Source organism: Globicephala melas, chromosome 7 (assembly GCF_963455315.2).
Source record: "Globicephala melas chromosome 7, mGloMel1.2, whole genome shotgun sequence".
Classification (NCBI taxonomy): Eukaryota; Metazoa; Chordata; class Mammalia; order Artiodactyla; family Delphinidae; genus Globicephala; species Globicephala melas.
The window spans coordinates 47,109,951-47,126,330 of NC_083320.1; positions in this window are offsets into that span (position 1 = coordinate 47,109,951).

Sequence of the window (16,380 nt, forward strand, 5' to 3'; positions counted from 1 at the left end):
TTCTAAAAAGGTACAAACTTTATAATTGAAAATTTTGCTAAGAAAGTAGAAATTAAGTGTTCTAACCAAAAAAAAAAAAAAAAAAAAGTGAGATGATAGATGTGTTAATTAACTGAATGATGGGAATCCTTTCACAATGTATACTGCAATTTTGTCAGTTATACATCAATGCAGAATAAAGAAGATTTCGCTCATAACACTCCTCCCTTCACCCTTTTAATCCTTTAATATTAAAGCATTATAGTTTTATACTTTTAAATATCTTATTGTGCTTTATCAATGATTTTAGAGAGGTAACATTGAAAATAGTATAATTAAATTGTTTTTTAAAGTGTTTATTATCTATATTATATTACCTGCCATATGTTAAATTCATGTAATCATTTTATTTGATCTTCATAACAACTGCAGGAGATATTTTTAACTTAATTTTACAGATGAGGAAACAGGATCAGAGATGATAAGTAACTTTCTTAAAATCACACAAATAATAAGTGGTAGAGCATTATCTAAATCCCCTGAGCGTAATATCAGAGTTATTTTGAATATATCATTCTTTATCACAACCATCTCTGAAGTACAAGAAATCAAATTCTGTAAAAGCAGATTTTCTGACAAATTCTTGCCACATTTTGCTTACAATCTCACCTCTCAAAAGGTCAAAAGAGACTAAGGGGTATTGCTAGTCTGTGATTAATTCTAAATAAGAAAGTATTATTATTTTTTTTTTACATCTTTATTGAAGTATAATTGCTTGACAATGGTGTGCTAATTTCTGCTTTATAACAAAGTGAACCAGTTATACATATACATATGTCCCCATATCTCTTCCCTCTTGCGTCTCCCTCCCTCCCACCCTCCCTATCCCACCCCTCTAAGTGGTCACAAAGCACCGAGCTGATCTCCCTGTGCTATGCGGCTGCTACCCACTAGCTATCTATTTTACGTTTGATAGTGTATATATGTCCATGCCACTCTCTCGCTTTGTCACAGCTTACCCTTCCCCTTCCCCATATTCTCAAGTCCATTCTCTAGCAGGTCTGTGTGTTTATTCCTGTCTTACCCCTAGGTTCTTCATGACATTTTTTTCCCTTAAATTCCATATATATGTGTTAGCATACAGTATTTGTCTTTTTCTCTCTGACTTACTTCACTCTGTATGACAGACTCTAGGTCTACCACCTCAATACAAATAGCTCAATTTTGTTTCTTTTTATGGCTGAGTAATATTCCATTGAATATATGTGCCACATCTTCTTTATCCATTCATCCAATGATGGACACTTAGGTTGTTTCCATCTCCGGGCTATTGTAAATAGAGCTGCAATGAACATTTTGGTACATGACTCTTTTTGAATTATGGTTTTCTCAGGATATATGCCCAGTAGTGGGATTGCTGGGTCATATGGTAGTTCTATTTGTAGTTTTTTAAGGAACCTCCATAGTTCTCCATAGTGGCTGAACCAATTCACATTCCCACCAGCAGTGCAAGAGTATTCCCTTTTCTCCACACCCTCTCCAGTATTTATTGTTTCCAGATTTTTTGACGATGGCCATTCTGACAGGTGTGAGATGATATCTCATTGTAGTTTTGATTTGCATTTCTCTAATGATTAATGATGTTGAGCATTCTTTCATGTGTTTGTTGGCAGTCTGTATATCTTCTTTGGAGAAATGTCTGTTTAGATCTTCTGCCCATTTTTGGATTGGGTTGTATGTTTTTCTGTTATTGAGCTGCATGAGCTGCTTATAAATTTTGGAGATTAATCCTTTGTCAGTTGCTTCATTTGCAAATATTTTCTCCCATTCTGAGGGTTGTCTTTTGGTCTTGTTTATGGTTTCCTTTGCTGTGCAAAAGCTTTGAAGTTTCATTAGGTCCCATTTGTTTATTTTTATTTCCATTTTTCTGGGAGGTGCGTCAAAAAGGATCTTGCTGTGATTTATGTCATAGAGTGTTCTGCCTATGTTTTCCTCTAAGAGTTTGATAGTTTCTGGCCTTACATTTAGGTCTTTAATCCATTTTGAGAGCTTATTTTTGTGTATGGTGTTAGGGAGTGTTTTAATTTCATTCTTTTACATGTACTTGTCCAGTTTTCCTAGCACCACTTATTGAAGACGCTGTCCTTTCTCCACTGTACATTCCTGACTCCTTTATCAAAGATAAGGTGAGCATATGTGCGTTGGTTTATCTCTAGGCTTTCTATCCTGTTCCATTGATCTATCTTTCTGTTTTTGTGCCAGTACCATACTGTCTTGATTACTGTAGCTTTGTAGTATAGTCTGAAGTCAGGGAGCCTGATTCCTCCAGCTCCTTTTTTCGTTCTCAAGATTGCTTTGGCTATACAGGGTCTTTTGTGTTTCCATACAAACTGTGAAATTTTTTGTTCTAGTTCTGTGAAAAATGCCACTGGTGGTTTGAAGGGATTGCATTGAATCTGTAGATTGCTTTGGGTAATAGAGTCATTTTCACAATGTTGTTTCTTCCAATCCAAGAACATGGTATATCTCTCCATCTATTTGTATCATCTTTAATTTCTTTCATCAGTGTCTTATAATTTTCTGCATACAGGTCTTTTGTCTCCTTAGGTAGGTTATTCCTAGATATTGTATTCTTTTTGTTGCAATGGTAAATGGCAGTGTTTTCTTGACTTCACTTTCAGATTTTTCATCATTAGTGTATAGGAATGCAAGAGATTTCTGTGCATTAATTTTGTATCCTGCTACTTAACCAAATTCATTGATTAGCTCTAGTAATTTTATGGTAGCATCGTTAGGATTCTCTATGTATAGTATCATGTCAACTGCAAACAGTGACAGCTTTACTTCTTCTTTTCCGATTTGGATTCCTTTTATTTCCTTTTCTTCTCTGATTGCTGTGGCTAAAACTTCCAAAACTATGTTGAATAAGAGTGGTGAGAGTGGGCAACCTCGTCTTGTTCCTGATCATAGTGGAAATGCTTTCAGTTTTTCACCACTGAGGACAATGTTGGCTGTGGGGTTGTCATATATGGTCTTTATTATGTTGAGGAAAGTTCCCTCTATGCCTACTTTCTGCAGGGTTTTTATCATACATGCATGTTGAATTTTGCTGAAAGCTTTCTCTGCATCTACTGAGATGATCATATGGTTTTTCTTCTTCAATTTGTTAATATGGTGTATCACGATTGATTTGCATATATTGAAGAATCCCTGCATTCCTGGAATAAACTCCACTTGATCATGGTGTATGATACTTTTAATGTGCTGTTGGATTCTGTTTGCTAGTATTTTGTTGAAGATTTTTGCATCTATGTTCATCAGTGATATTGACCTATAGTTTTCTTTCTTTGTGACATCCATGTCTGGTTTTGGTATCAGGGTGATGGTGGTCTCGTAGAGTGAGTTTGGGAGTGTTCCTCCCTCTGCTATATTTTGGAAAAGTTTGAGAAGGATAGGTGTTAGCTCTTCTCTAAATGTTTGATAGAATTCGCCGGTGAAGCCATGTGGTCCTGGTCTTTTGTTTGTTGGAAGATTTTAAATCACAGTTTCATTTCAGTGCTTGTGATTGGTCTGTTCATATTTTCTATTTCTTCCTGATTCAGTCTTGGCAGGTTGTGCTTTTCTAAGAATTTGTCCATTTCTTCCAGGTTGTCCATTTTATTGGCATAGAGTTCCTTGTAGTAATCTCTCATGATCTTTTGTATTTCTGCAGTGTCAGTTGTTACTTCTCCTTTTTCATTTTTAATTCTATTGATTTGAGTCTTCTCCCTTTGTTTCTTGATGAGTCTGGCTAATGGTTTATCAATTTTGTTTATCTTCTCAAAGATCCAGCTTTTAGTTTTATTGATCTTTCCTATCATTTCCTTCATTTCTTTTTCATTTATTTCTGATCTGATCTTTATGATTTCTTTCCTTCTGCTAACTTTGGGGTTTTCTTGTTCTTCTTTCTCTAATTGCTTTAGGTGCATGGTTAGGTTGTTTATTCGAGATGTTTGCTGTTTCTTAAGGTAGGATTGTATTGCTATAAAATTCCCTTTTAGGACTGCTTTTGCTGCATCTCATAGGTTTTGGGTCATTGTGTCTCCATTGTCATTTGTTTCTAGGTATTTTTTGATTTCCCTTTGGATTTCTTCAGTGATCACTTTGTTATTAAGTAGTGTATTGTTTAGCCTCCATGTGTTTGTATTTTTTACAGATCTTTTCCTGTAATTGATATCTAGTCTCATGGTGTTGTGGTCGGAAAAGATACTTGATACAATTTCAATTTTCTTAAATTTACCAAGGCTTGATTTGTGACCCACAAATGATCTATCCTGGAGAATGTTCCATGAGCACTTGAGAAGAAGGTGTATTCTGTTGTTTTTGGATTGACTGTCCTATAAATATCCCTTAAGTCCATCTTGTTTAATGTATCATTTAAGCTTGTGTTTATTTATTTTCATTTTGGATGATCTGTCTATTGGTGAAAATGGGGTTTTAAAGTCCCCTACTATGATTGTGTTATTGTCGGTTTCCCCTTTTATGGCTGTTAGTATTTGCCTTATGTATTGAGGAGCTCCTATGTTGGGTGCATAAATATTTACAATTGTTATTTCTTCTTCTTGGATTGATCCCTTGATCATTATGTAGTGTCTTTCTTTGTCTCTTGTAATAGTCTTTATTTTAAAGTTGATTTTTTCTGATATGAGAATTTCTACTCCAGCTTTCTTTTGGTTTCCATTTGCATGGAATATCTTTTTCCATCCCCTCACTGTCAGTCTGTATGTGTCTCTAGGTCTGAAGTGGGTCTCTTGTAGACAGCATATATATGGGTCTTGTTTTTGTATCCATTCAGCCAGTCTGTGTCTTTTGGTGGGAGCAGTTACTCTATCTATATTTAAGGTAGTTATCGATATGTATGTTCCTATTCCCATTTTCTTAATTGTTTTGGGTTTGTTATTGTAGGTCTTTTCCTTCTCTTGTGTTTCTTGCCTAGAGAAGTTCCTTTAGCATTTGTTGTAAAGCTGGTTTGGTGGTGCTGAACTCTCTCAGCTTCTGCTTGTCTGTAAAAGTTTTAATTTCTCCATCAAATGTAAATGAGATCCTTGCTGGGTAGAGTAATCTTGGTTGTAGGTTTTTCTCCTTCATCACTTTAAATATGTCCTGCCAGTCCCTTCTGGCTTGTCAAGTTTCTGCTGAAAGATCAGCTGTTAACCTTATGGGGATTCCCTTGTGTGTTATTTGTTTTTTTTCCCTTGCTGCTTTTAATATGTTTTCTTTGTATTTAATTTTTGATAGTTTGATTAATATGTGTCTTGGCGTGTTTCTCCGTGGATTTATCCTGTATAGGACTCTCTATGCTTCCTGGACTTGATTAACTATTTCCTTTCCCATATTAGGGAAGTTTTCAACCATAATCTCTTCAAATATTTTCTCAGCCCCTTTCTTTTTATCGTCTTCTTCTGGAACCCCTATAATTCGAATGTTGGTGCATTTAATGTTTTCCCAGAGGTCTCTGAGACTGTCCTTGATTCTTTTCATTCTTTTTTCTTTATTCTGCTCTGCAGTAGTTATTTCCACTATTTTATCTTCCAGGTCACTTATCCATTCTTCTCCCTCAGTTATTCTGCTATTGATCCCATCTAGAGTATTTTTAATTGCATTTATTGTGTTGTTCATCATTGCTTGTTTCATCTTTAGTTCTTCTAGGTCCTTGTTAAATGTTTCTTGCATTTTCTCTATTCTATTTCCAAGATTTTGAATCATCTTTACTATCATTATTCTGAATTCTTTTTCAGGTAGACTGCCTATTTCCTCTTCATTTGTTAGGTCTGGTGGGTTTTTATCTTGTTCCCTCATCTGCTGTGTGTTTTTCTGTCTTCTCCTTTTGTTTATCTTACTGTGTTTGGGGTCTCCTTTTTGCAGGCTGCTGGTTCATAGTTCCTGTTGTTTTTGGTGTCTGTCCCTAGTGGCTAAATTTGGTTCAGTGGGTTGTGTAGGCTTCCTGGTGGAGGGGACTAGTTCCTGGGTTCTGGTGGATGAGGCTGGATCTTGTGTTTCTGGTGGGCAGGTCCACATCTGGTGGTGTGTTTTGGGGTGTCTGTGGCCTTATTATGATTTTAGGCAGCCTCTCTTCTAATGGATGGGGTTGTGTTCCTGTCTTGCTAGTTGTTTGGCATAGGGTGTCCAGCACTGTAGCTTGCTGGTCGTTTGTGAATCTGGGTGCTGGTGTTGAGATGGAGATCTCTGGGAGATTTTCGCCGTTTGATATTATGTGGAGCTGAGAGGTCTCTTGTGGACCAGTGCCCTGAAGTTGACTCTCCCACCTCAGAGGCACAGCACTGACTCCTGGCTCTGCCCAGGGAGAAATTCCAGCAGCAGGTATGGGTGACACATCCTCTTCTTTAGCAGGTGGCAGCCCAGCAACTCCTGGCCTGCCGTCCCCAAGACTGTTGCGGCTTCAGCCACCGGGGCTCCTCTAGAACCGCCAGCCTCGGTGAGGCCGACCTCCCCTCGGGCTCCGGGGCAGTTCTGTGATGGCGGAGGGAAGAGACCCCGAGCCGGGAGTTCCAGCTCTGTGGCAACGCAGGCTCCAAATAAGAAAGTATTGATTGATGATGTGGAACTGATGTGCAGCTTGAGAGAAAACTCTGTGTGACACTGAACATAGTCAAGTATATATAGTGGATTCTAGGAAAGAAAATTTCAAAAACTTCAGAAAAAAGATAGGCATAAGACCATGCTTGGAGACTTAAGTGGAAATATGGTTCTAGATGGTTGGGGAAGCATGAAATTAAATGCAGAATGTACCATGTATTCTATTGATAATGAATAGGGAGCTGCAGTGGAAGAAACCAATGTGAACAAGATGCTGAACAGAGAGTTTAAAGACCATTTACAGAAGATGGGAAGAAAATAAATACAAAAATAATGGTATGGGCCTATAACAGTGGTGGTAAATTGGATAACTAAAGTTCATGAGTTAACTTTTTGAAATATGCTACAAATAATTAAAAAATGGAATTAAAACCTATTTTGAGACAGGAAGAAAGAACGGGAGAATGAAGTAGAGACAGGTTTGCTGTTTCAAGCAGTTAGTGTAGTGTTAACAAATGTTAGGAAAAAACCCAACTACTCAATGTGTATTTTACTCCTATTTTACCTATTAAGAGGGAATGGGCTTCAAAATATGACACAATCATAATTAAGAATAATTGAAGTCCAATATCAGGTGAGAAAAAATTAAAAGTATCATCACTTCAATGAATTCATCTCTTTGGGTTGGGTGAATTACATTTTTTACAAATACATAAATAGTACCATTAATGTATGTGATCAAAGAACCATCAGAAACTTTGTAGGAATGTTGAAAAACTTGAGAAATAAAAAAAGCCTAGGTATAATCAACTTTGATTTTTAAGATAAACAACTATAGACAGAGTAATTTGATTTCCAGGAAGGGAAAAAGTGAATACTAGAAATTACAATCTGATAAATGAATTCTGAGAAAAATGTTGAAGGAAGTGTTAATCAAATCATGAAGAGAAAACATATTTGTGCCAAAATGAATTCAAGCCAAATTAGTCTTTCTTCTGCCCCTGCCACTTGCTTTTCCATGTTGAGAAAGATATTCCATGATGCAAAGTGCATAGTGAGGTATACAAAAGAATCCTGAAAACATTGAAACTAGTCTCTCCAATACTGAAAAAACAGAAGTAACATGATAACTGCAAGGTTTTGATTGTGTATAAACATATGACAACAATAATCATCTTCAAGTTTAATCTGAATATAGCTTAATGATCACACATTCTTTTCATGGAGTCTTTTCAGAGGAAAGCAAGTATTTAAGATAACAACCACTTAATGATATTTGTTTTTGTCTTATGTTGTTTTATTTACTCAACATACCTTTATTAAATTCACTTCTTAGGTGTCAGACTATGCTACATGCTCAGAATACAAGGATGAATAGAGCCACAAACATTGAAGGTTCAATACCTAGTGGTGGGGATAAAAACGTAATTATGGCAATATTATAAATATTATAATAATATAATTAATATACTATATTAACAAAATACTTGTATGATAAGTATTATAATGGAACTATAAGTGACCATGGGAATACAGAAGAGGCAATAATTAACTTTGCCTTGATTGCTTGAGAATTTTAGAAAAATTTTCAAAAAGTTCAGAAAAAAAGATAGTCATAAAGTATGTGGGAACCTTTATATTGAGTCTTGAAATGTAAATGGTAAAAGGAAAATTGTAATTGCAGGAAAAAGGACTAGGCTATGAAAAGTCACATCTTGATATAGAATTGTGTCCTCAGGCACCTACAAGTGGCTTAGTATTGCTGGAAAATAATGTGCATGTAAAGGAGAAAGGGTGATGGGAATTGTGGTAGGAGAGTGGGTACCAACTAGTAACGAACATCTGACATTAAGCATGTTAACAAGTTGCTGGGCTGGAGGAATAATGATGGAAAGATAGGATTACTGCCTTTGAGGGCAAGCTAGTAGAAAGCCCTTGCATACTAAGGATCTTATTTTATAAGAAATAAGGAGCTATTGAAGAATATTAAGTAGAGGAAAAACATCATTTGGTTTCTTTTATAGAAACATCACTCTGACTGCAGAGAAGAGGTTGGACTAGAGGAGGCCAAGAAGGGAGGTAGGGAAACTAGTAAACTTTTATAAGAAATGAGTTAAACTAAAGCAGTGGAAGGTGAAGAGGGAGGGATGAATTCAGTTTGGAAAATCCACTGGTTTTATTAACTAATTGGATATGATGTATAATGGAGAGGAAAGAGTCTAAGATAACCAGTAGATTCTTGGATTAAGTTATTAGTCAGATGGTGATGCCAATAACCAGGTAGGGTACATAAAAGAGAACCCCTATATTTGGAATAAAATAATAAATTTATTTTGAAAATGTTGAATTTCAGATAGTTGTGGGAAATTCAGAAGGAGATGTTCAATACTGGGAAATACAGGTCTGGAGCTGAATATAGACTTGGGGATCATCACCATGTAAATCCCTAGAAGCCCTGTAGAATAGTATAAAAATCAAAGTTAGAATCAAGGTGAGTGTGTCCATCTGTTTGGTGATAATATTCTAAAGTCTAATATAAATGTTTAAAATATGTATATTGCATTTTGGACCTGTGTCTCTTTTTCTTTAATATGGAGCTACCTATTTTATTTTATTTTTAACTTATTTATTTTATTTGTTTATTCTTTGGCTGCATTGGGTCTTCGTTGCTCTTTGTGGGCTTTCTCTAGTTGTGGCAAGCAAGGGTTACTCTTCATTGTGGTGCGCGGGCTTCTCACTGCGGTGGCTTCTCCTGCTGTGGAGCATGGGCTCTAGGCACATGGGCTTTGGTAGTTGTGGCTCGCGGGCTCTAGAGCGCAGGCTCAGTAGTAGTGGCGCACGGGCTTAGTTGCTCCGCCGCATGTGGGATCTTCCTGGACCAGGGCTCAAACCCATGTCCCCTGCATTGGCAGGTGGATTCTTAGCCACTGCACCACCAGGGAAGGCCCGAGCTACCTATTTTAAATAGTAAGAAAGTCAATTTGAAAAAGTATCTGAATGTGAATAATATAATCTTGTTTTAAGACATATTTTGTAACTGTAAATTGAAAAATGAACTCTAAAACAAAAAATATGTGGATAAAAGTTACCATATAACTTTTTTTCTTAATTTGATTAAAGGGCATGTTAGTGTAGCTTGTGAAGCCTTAATATTTAAGTAGTATGTAAAATATGTGCATATTGTAAAAACATTTCTAAGAGCAGTACTTCAAAAATTTTTTACATATTTAGAATTTTATATAACAAATAAGCTCATGTTGTTAAATAGTATAACTGATAGATACTTACATTTATTTCCTTTTTAAAGACTCCTGTTTCTTCATAGGCTGGCTTAAATAAATGCCTTTTCTCCAGTTTCCATACAACCCTAAATATAATTTTATCATAGAATTTATATTATTACCTTGAAATTTTCTCTTTACATGTCTATCACCAAACATTCTCCTCTGACTCAACCACCTCCCTGGACTGTGAGATATTCTAGAAGAGTAACTTTCAAATCTTTTTGCTGTCAACCATAGTAAGAAATACATTTTATGTGAGTTATGCATAAAACTGAAATTAAATTGCACAAAACAATATTTATATTTACTATGGGAACTGTACTCTGCTATTTTCAATTCCATTTTTTAAAAACATTGGTACAACTCAATATATTCATTTAACAAATCTCTAATTGGTCTCAAGCTGTGGTTTGAAAAAAATTACTCCGAGGCAAGTCTTCCTGATGCCCATATCTCTGGTTTTTAGCATAGGCTCTGGCACTACTGATTGAATGTAGACCCATGGAATTCTTTTAGATTGTACCTCTATGTAAATTCTAATATAGGAAAAAAATACTACTTCCACTGTGCCCAGCACAGGATTTTCTAAATTCATATTTTAAGAGGTAGCATATGCCATGAGCCATGAATTGTGTTAAAAATAAAAAGCTGTAAAGCCTTACTGCATTGCATTTTTGTGATTCTGCTAATACCAGTGTGATCTATCCACATGCATCCAGGGGTAGCATACTGACAAATTCTCAATTAATACAAGCATTTCTGAGCTTCTAGCAGGCAGCTCTAGTGTATTAAAAGCTTTAACTCTTTCAGCATGAAAAGAGCATAGAAGCTAAATGATTAGCGTATATAAAGGAGTTCAAATTTTTAATATTGCTTAAATGTAAGAAAAGTTGTACATTTTAAATGACTAGCCAGAGATAAAATAATAAATCAAGAGAAAATTATTCTTTTTCGGTGTGAATAACACAGTCTTAAAAAAACTGATGAAGTATTGAATAAATATAAAAATATTTGTATTTATATTCATAGTGTTTTTATGAACCTGAGTATACATAGGTAAATGAATAATACAAGAATCTATTATGGAATTCATAATATAGACATTTACATTTATATATATTTTTCTCTAGCAACCTCCCTTACTCTTTTCTCACTTTCACAGCTAAATTTCTAAATTTCAACCTGCTTCAGTTATACTTACTCCCAGTTATACCACTGAAAATGCTTTTGCTTCAATTACCAATAATCTTATTATCACCCATTTCAAAGGACACTTTAGGACCTTATCTTTCTTGCCAAATCTGTTCAGTCTGATACTTTGGTCAGTCTTGAAATTTTCTTCTTCCTTGGCTCCTTTGACATCATTCTTTTCTAGTTTTCCTTCTACACTTTATTGGCTGCTCCTCAATTTTCTTTCCAGGGTCTCCCCATTAGCACCTTCAATGTTTGTACCTACTCTAAATAGTCTTCATGGAAAATCTCATCCAGCTTCAAATATTTCTGGAACTCATATGACTACTAAATCTATGTCATCAGTCCCAACAACTTCTCTGAAATGTATAATACACTCATACATCTATCAAACTACCTCCTAAATATAGTTCTTATTAGGAATTATAGTACGTATCCTAAAGTCTCATCAAACTCTACATGTCTGGAAAAGAACTATCTTCCTCTCCTTGCCGCTCACTCCAACTTGAACACATCTGCTCCACATGTATATCCTACTTTGCTTGCTATAGATTTCCCCTCTTTCACCTCCTCCCCCAATCCAATTATTGACCAAGGTAAATTTTCCTATTAACTATTACTTGAATATCTCCACATCTTTATTCCTATATTGTCCCTCTCAGCTAGTGTGGTGAGGAAAACAGAAATCATTTTAGGTGGAAGGTATTTGATACAGAAAATTAGACACAACACTATTGGAAGGCTGAGAGAAGGAAGATCAGAAGAAAGTGTTTCTGGTAGTTAGGAAGTCCAGAAATGCAGGAATCACAGGGAAGTTATGATTGCAATGCCGAAGCAAGTCCTAAGAGCTCTGCCCTCATTGTTGACGTTGGCTTATCTTGAACATCCCTTGAAACTTTGTAGGATCAATTTCTGTGTATTTAGATGTTGTGTCTCTCTGAGGGCTTTATCTGGCTGTAGGGGCCTACTGTATGTGGGACAGGCTATAGGTGGCAGGAAGTGAATGCCTCAGGAGCAACCCTGAGGGACAGCAGCTTCCTCGCCTTAAGTGGGACAATTAAGGCAATTTTGCCTTAAGTGAGACAACTTTGAAATGTTCTACCTAGTCCCTTGGAGGGTTTCCAGCAGGATTGAGCCCTAGTTGGCTATAGTTGTAATCCACATGTCAATGTCCTTTTATTGCCTTTCTTTCCTTTCTTATTTTACTTCTGCACTCTTTTCTCCTGCTTCTGGATCAATTCCAAATCAAGCTATTTGCACTCAAAGTCTTGCTCATGGTCTAAGACATGTTTTGTACACTGCTTCTGGAGGAGAACAATACTTTTATTTCTCTTCAATCTTCTATGTTTTCTGAAAGTGCTCCTCTTTGAAGAATTTAAACCAGAAAATTGCCTGCAAAGTCTTCTGAGAAATGTATTTTTAGGGTTCTAGTCCTTGTGGTAATGAGGAATGTTTTTTAGAAGGGCAAGAATGATGCTGAACATCTTTTTTTTTTTTTTTCATGTTTGAGAACTTTATTTTTTTATTTTTTTAACATCTTTATTGGGGTATAATTGCTTTACAATGGTGTGTTAGTTTCTGCTTTATAATAAAGTGAATCAGTTATACATATACATATGTTCCCACAACTCTTCCCTCTTGCGTCTCCCTCCCTCCCACCCTCCCTATCCCACCCCTCCAGACGGTCACAAAGCACCGAGCTGATCTCCCTGTGCTATGCGGCTGCTTCCCACTAGCTATCTACCTTACCACGTTTGTTAGTGTGTATATGTCCATGACTCTCTCTCGCCCTGTCACAGCTCACCCTTCCCCCTCCCCATATCCTCAAGTCCGTTCTCCAGCAGGTCTGCGTCTTTATTCCTGTCTTACCCCTAGGTTCTTCATGACATTTTTTTCCTTAAATTCCATATATATGTGTTAGCATACGGTATTTGTCTTTTTCTTTCTGACTTACTTCACTCTGTATGATAGACTCTAGGTCTATCCACCTCATTACAAATAGCTCAATTTCGTTTCTTTTTATGGCTGAGTAATATTCCATTGTATATATGTGCCACATCTTCTTTATCCATTCATCTGATGATGGGCACTTAGGTTGTTTCCATCTCCGAGCTATTGTAAATAGAGCTGCAATGAACATTGTGGTACATGACTCTTTTTGAATTTTGGTTTTCTCAGGGTATATGCCCTGTAGTGGGATTGCTGGGTCATATGGTAGTTCTATTTGTAGTTTTTTAAGGAACCTCCATACTGTTCTCCATAGTGGCTGAACAAATTCACATTCCCACCAGCAGTGCAAGAGTATTCCCTTTTCTCCACACCCTCTCCAACATTTATTGTTTCTAGATTTTTTGATGATGGCCATTCTAACTGGTGTGAGATGATATCTCATTGTAGTTTTGATTTGCATTTCTCTAATGATTAATGATGTTGAGCATTCTTTCATGTGTTTGTTGGCAGTCTGTATATCTTCTTTGGAGAAATGTCTATTTAGATCTTCTGCCCATTTTTGGATTGGATTGTTTGTTTTTTTGTTATTGAGCTGTATGAGCTGCTTGTAAATTTTGGAGATTAATCTTTTGTCAGTTGCCTCATTTGCAAATATTTTCTCCCATTCTGAGGGTTGTCTTTTGGTCTTGTTTATAGTTTCCTTTGCTGTGCAAAAGCTTCGAAGTTTCATTAGGTCTCATTTGTTTATTTTTGTTTTTATTTCCATTACTCTAGGAGGTGGGTCAGAAAGGATCTTGCTGTGATTTATGTCATAGAGTGTTCTGCCTATGTTTTCCTCTAAGAGTTTGATAGTTGCTGGCCTTACATTTAGGTCTTTAATCCATTTTGAGCTTATTTTTGTGTATGGTCACTCCAGGGAGTGATCTAATCTCATACTTTTACATGTACCTGTCCAGTTTTCCTAGCACCACTTATTGAAGAGGCTGTCCTTTCTCCACTGTACATTCCTGCCTCCTTTATCAAAGATAAGGTGTCCATATGTGCATGGGTTTCTCTGGGCTTTCTATCCTGTTCCATTGATCTATCTTTCTGTTTTTGTGCCAGTACCATACTGTCTTGATTACTGTAGCTTTGTAGTATAGTCTGAAGTCAGGGAGCCTGATTCCTCCAGCTCCTTTTTTCGTTCTCAAGATTGCTTTGGCTATACAGGGTCTTTTGTGTTTCCATACAAATTGTGCAATTTTTTGTTCTAGTTCTGTGAAAAATGCCAGTGGTATTTGATAGGGATTGCATTGAATCTATAGATTGATTTGGGTAATAGAGTCATTTTCACAATGTTGATTCTTCCAATCCAAGAACATGGTATATCTCTCAATCTATTTGTATCATCTTTAATTTCTTTCATCAGTGTCTTATAATTTTCTGCATACAGGTCTTTTGTCTCCTTAGGTAGGTTTATCCCTAGATATTTTATTCTTTTAGTTGCAATGGTAAATGGGAGTGTTTTCTTGATTTCATGATGCTGAACATCTTCGATCACATATTCATGATACCACTAATATCTGTTTAAAAATATAATATGTTTTACATTCACATGACACTTGATCTTATATATTATTCTACTGAGTATCCACACACTATCTAGCGAAGTCCACATCATCCAAATTTAAACTATACACATTTAGACAGTAGCAACTATATCATGCAGTATAACGCAACTATCCCTTGTGTATAAAAATATCCTCACTATTTCCCCTAAAAGGAAAGACACCAAGTATTTCTTAGAGATGATAATTTCTCTTCTAGCTTACTCACAGTCTCATCAGGATATCCTATAAACTAAATATTAAATTGAAACACTCCATTTTGTTAGATGTTAATCCTTAAAAAGGCCTACAGAGTCTTACATATTCTCTTCCTAACCCAGTTTTCCATTCTCATCACACACTGCGCTTTCCCTCTCACTGCCTACTGCAGACACAGAGGTCTTTGTTGACTCCAAAGTATTCCCCAAGCTTGCTCCCACCATACACATTACTTATGGTCTTCCTGAGGTTTCAAATGAATGTAACCATCTTTTTCTTCTAATTAACCCATACTCATCTTTCAGATTTTAACTCTAGGGTCATTTCCTCAGGAGATCTCCTCTGACCTTGTGATGAAGCCAAAATCCATTAGTGGAGTGTGTGTGTGTGTGTGTGTGTGTGTGTGTGTGTGTGTGTGTACATAAAGCATTTACATGATTTCCTAGTTTCTATTTCCTATTTATTTGTAATTGATTGATTGACTGATTTACATGTTTCCTCGGTTAAAGTGTTTGTACCATGATGGCACGATCATTTATTTTTGCTATTTTTTTGCTTACCATTATACTCCCAGCACCTAGCACATGTAAGACCCCCAAAATAATTTTTTTAATGAATGAAAGCAAAGGATTGCTTGTGAGATGAGTTATAAAGATTGCTGAAATTTGCATCATAAACTCTATCACGTTATTATTACATATTATATTCTTCTTAGAATTCTTTTCCTTTTTCAAGCAATGTTTGTTAGTTGTAATTTTCAGTAACTTCAGGAAGGATACTTTTACAAGTACATCCTCTCTTAACTGTGATTTCTAAATTGCTGCTATTCTTGATTTTAAATTAAAAATCATGATATTTTGATGTAATTTTATCAATGATTTATCAATTTGGGGTTGCTTATTTAATCCAACAGTATGTAGCAATGCATACTTGCGTCAACAAAAATATTACAATATTATAGACTTTAAGGCACAGATGGATTCTAGTTTAAGATAACACAGTTATAGCTCTCTTGTTAAATAAGGTTAATAAATAGTGATACTCCCCAAATTTGTTTGTAAGTCAAGAGTCAGGTAGATTGGCTATGGGTCATGTACCAGTTAAATTCAGAATTCAGAAAATTCGAATTCAGAATATTTGATAGCTATTTCAGTTTGAGGGTTTAGGTTGCCTCATTCATCTTTGTATTCCCTAAGCCTAGAGAAAGTCTGGGCATTTACTCACTATGTCAGGTTTCAAAGGCTGGTTGAAGTTCATAGGTTGATACACATTATGAATCTACTTTGGATCATTCTCTTTGATTTTCTGCTGAATCAGCAATCAAGATTGCAAAGAATATATATGAATGGATACAGTTCCTCCAAATTTCCAGTTTTTCATGGAGATGAGTACTTAGTTTGATGATCAATATCGTACCCATAGTGTAAGAAACTGTAGGCTTAGAGCTACATCAGCCAGGGAAGCAGCCAGGCCAGCACTAAATGGTCTACCTACTGCCTTATAAAGCAATACCTTGTTGCACACTCAAGTTTTATTTCTCTTTGTGTCAGGCCAGGCTATAGCACATCACACTTTCCCTAAAATCCATACAAGGT